Genomic DNA, 4,061 nt, shown 5'->3' on the forward strand with positions numbered 1-4,061 from the left:
ATTAACGAACAGGAATTAAGGTGATAATACGAATAATAGTAAATTAATACGTAAACTAATGAACTAGGTGTTGGAGTTAGTGTCCTCCACAATAGTGCGTTAACATAATAAATCTCATTAATAGAATATCATCAGATATTTAATTATTTGATCCTCGTCAGTTGATTAACGTAAATCGATAACGGATGGCTGACTAGAGTTTGACGTTATTGTCGTGAGACGGCGGTGATCAACTGACCCCTTTCGGTCACACCTAAAGGAACGAACCCCAATTGATAACTAATTAATTGTATGAGATACAATTTGTTTAGTCCCTTGATTTATAGACTAAGAGGTTAGTCGATTATTATTAGAGAGATTTCGAGTTGCGAACTCGAGGAGCGGCAGTTATTATTTAATTATGCGATAATTAAATAATAAGTTTTGGGAAACGGGTTTTAGTTAATTAACTGTTAATTTACTAAAATTGTACTAATTAATTAATGTGATTAATATTAGTACGTAAATAATATGTGTAGTGCTACACGTATATTTACGGAGTGAATTGAACGAATTTATTATGGAAGCATTTAAACATGATACGATGTTTAAAATGAAAATTACACGGATTTGTGCGACAAATATAAAAACCAACATGGAGCCGTATATGGTCATGTGGACCGTGTAAAATAAGTGTAATGGATGATTACTTACATAATCATTTTACCTTATTTTGTATACTACCATAACATATATCTTATACTAGATTTTGCATGTGATGTAAGATAAAATTATAAGACAAAAAAATTGTCCACTTGAGCTCATTCCACCCGCCACTTCCATTTCTCCTTCTACACTCCATATATTTGTTCACTACTTTACTCTACCTCTCTTACACACTTCATTTTATTTTGCATGTGAACAATCTTCTACCATCTCTCTACAATAATTCTCTAGTATACATTATTAATATTACTAAGAAAAGTTAGTGATATTACTAGTATTATTATCAAGGGTTCATATTAACAAGTTACTAGTTCATACTTGTTAATATTTTTGGGTAGTTCTTGGGTGCAACTTGGAGGAGACTTTCTAGTTGAAGGTTTTTCAAGGAGGATCATCCACATCATTTTAGCTCAAGAACAAATTAGTAAGGAGAACTAATTTGTGCCCATTTTACCTTATATTCAATGTAAGGAAATTGTTTTTCCTTATATATACTTTCTTTTTATGCTTTCATATTAGCATCCATGTTACATAGATCACATAAAAAACAATTTATGAGATAAATTTATTTTATTAGAGAGTCTAATATGGATCTATGATCTTTCAAGTGGTATCAGAGTTTAGGCTTGTAATTTGCATGTTGATTTTAAGCATTTTAATGAATTATGAGATAATTAGTAAAAACTCAAAAATTGTGTTGGAAGAGGTTTTAGCACGAAATTTTTGGGACATGCATACCTACTGATCTCAAAAGGCTTGTGGAATTTTTTGGTGATTTGTGAAGTAATGTTGCTAATTTTAATGATTTTTGGTAGAAAACCGAGTCAAAATGTCGCATTTTAGTGAAAAATTGACTAAAATTAGTTAAATGTTGATTCGGTGCATGTATTTTTTATGGTAGTTCATGCACGTTTTCTACTGATTGTATGCAAAAAGTTGAAGGTTGGTTCGGATTTTTGCATGTTTATTGATTTTTTGAGTAAAAAGTCGATAAAAGTCCAATTAATTAATCATAATTTCGAAATTTTTGATTCTGCCCATGATAAATTTATGTACATTTAAGAATATTATTTAAATGTCAAAAGTTATTTTGCATGTGTATTTTCACTTTGTTTTGATGTTAATTAGTTTTAGTGGTTAAAAACCGATAAATATCGATCTTTTTCTTCACAAAATTTATCCGGAATTTTTGGGCATTTTTCCTGATACTTTGGTGTTCTTGGGAGTGTTCCACAATACTAAAAATTTTTGTTTCAATTTTTTGGGTAATTTTTCAATTATTTTGGATTTTTACTTAAATATTATGATTTTATCGATTAAATTAACAAATTATCACCAAATCAAACTAATAATTTGTCATAAAATTAGTGAGGACTAATTTTGAGGTTCAAAACAGTTTGGACAATTAGTTTGGACTTAAATGAGATTTAAGAGTTAATTATTGATTTTTACATGTTAAAAATCGATTAAATCCACAAAAACCGAGATGGATACCAATGAATGATAGGTAGGGCGATTTTGGCATCATATTTACAGAATTTTAAGCATATTTATTTAAGTTGAATGAATTATTGTCATTTATTTAAAGTATTTATCTTTTTGTACCTAGTATGGCCTAGTTAATTTTAATCGTTATTACCCTAAATGAATGGGAATATCGATTTGTTTGTAATTAAATATGATCTCGTATCGTCGGCTTGTAATTCATTAATAGTTTTATTCATTTTATTAATTAATGTATAATAGGAATAGCTATGTAATTCATTTATAATAGTTATTTTACCGGCGTTTCCAAAAGACGGATTACAACGAGACGGAGTCTATTTTTGGAAGGTGTTCCAAATCCCACAAGGAAGAGCCACTTATGGAATGAAGAGGCAAGGGACCAAGGAGTTGGTTTCCGAAATGTAATAGACTAGTTTTTATTAACTAGGAGGCCATACTAGGATTTATTCATATGCTTACATGTTTGCTTGTTTTATTTTCGCGCATGCCAAAATCGCCATTCATATGCATTTTATTTTTCGCGGTTGTCAATTCACGTCATTTACATTCACCGAATTAATTCACTTATAAGGAATTTATGACTAAATTGACAAGATCTCTCACATAACTAAAATTGAGATTAGCCTTACCAATTAGTAACACCTATGAATCTCTTGTTCATTAGAGCCACGCTCGCCCAAGCGGGGTGTTCTCTTTTTACCTTGGGTAAGTAGGGTGGTAAGCGGTTATCACACGCCAAAATTGGTTGGACTCAACGGGATATAAGACGGTCTTGTGTTCCGGGGCTAGTAGATGAATTTGAGCAAATTCGTCGACCAAGAGTTCTAGAGGTAGAATTAGTCAACGTGACTTACCGAATTTACGCAATTATGGGATGTTTCGCCCAAGTGATGCTCATTTTTGTTTAATATTTGGGTCTTGGAATCATTTATATAATTTAGTGGGAGATCATTATATAAATGCTAAAACTTGCTAAACATGTTTTTACAAGTAAATTTTTTTTTTTTTAAAAAAAAAAAAAAAACAATGAATGTTAATTTTTCCTTTTTGTTGTAGCATTTTAATTCGCAATGGCAACTTCATCAACTCCATCGACTACTTCACTAGGCAAAGATTCATGGCTAAGGTCCGTAATGGACAAATGTATTTTAAAAGATGACGGTAGTAACTTTCTTGAATGGGAATCCTACATTAAAAGTGTCGTGTTGTCCGACAATGTGCTCACTTACTTGACCGATGCTCCTCCTATCGAGCCCGGTGCAAGAGCTTCATCGGCGGTGCGGACCGCCTATGATGACTATGTGAGGATGTTGAATGATATCAAGAATGTGTTGATATGGTCAATATCGCCAAAGCTCAAGCTATCATGCATTTCTTTAAATGCTTACGAGATATTCACTCGTATGATCACTATGTTTTCACAAACACCTAAAGTCCGTCAATACGATGCGGCGGCACGCTTCTTTGAAGCTAAGCTTGAGAGGGGCCAAAAGGTTGGTCCCCATGTACTAAAAATGGTTGAACATGTTGACATCCTAGAGCGTCTAGGGTGTAAGATTCCTAAGACTCTTGTGGTGGATCGTATCCTTCACTCACTCCCCACCAAGTTTGGCCACTTTAGGGTAAACTACAACATGAATGATATGGATAAGAGTTACCATGAATTTCATGCACTCCTCACCCAAGCGGAGAGGGATATGGAGGCTAGTGGGAGTGAAAAGGGAGATGTTTTAACCATGAGGTTAAAGAACATGTCTCTTGGAGTTAAGAAAGGAAAAGGGAAAGAAAAGTCCCAATTCAAGAAATCGTCAAAGAAACATGACAAGGGAAAGGGGAAGGCCGTTGAGAAT

At 32.9% G+C, this 4,061-nt stretch overlaps 1 long non-coding RNA gene across 1 annotated transcript; it reads left to right on the forward strand.

The window, feature by feature from the left end:
* Positions 1–907: 907 nt before the first annotated feature.
* On the forward strand, positions 908–3,519 carry LOC141594200 (uncharacterized). The gene is made up of 2 exons (XR_012522056.1): positions 908–1,171; positions 3,268–3,519. It is a non-coding gene; the product is annotated as an uncharacterized LOC141594200 (long non-coding RNA).
* Positions 3,520–4,061: the final 542 nt, after the last annotated feature.

The sequence above is a fragment of the Silene latifolia genome, chromosome 8, assembly GCF_048544455.1.
Source record: "Silene latifolia isolate original U9 population chromosome 8, ASM4854445v1, whole genome shotgun sequence".
Taxonomy (NCBI): Eukaryota; Viridiplantae; Streptophyta; class Magnoliopsida; order Caryophyllales; family Caryophyllaceae; genus Silene; species Silene latifolia.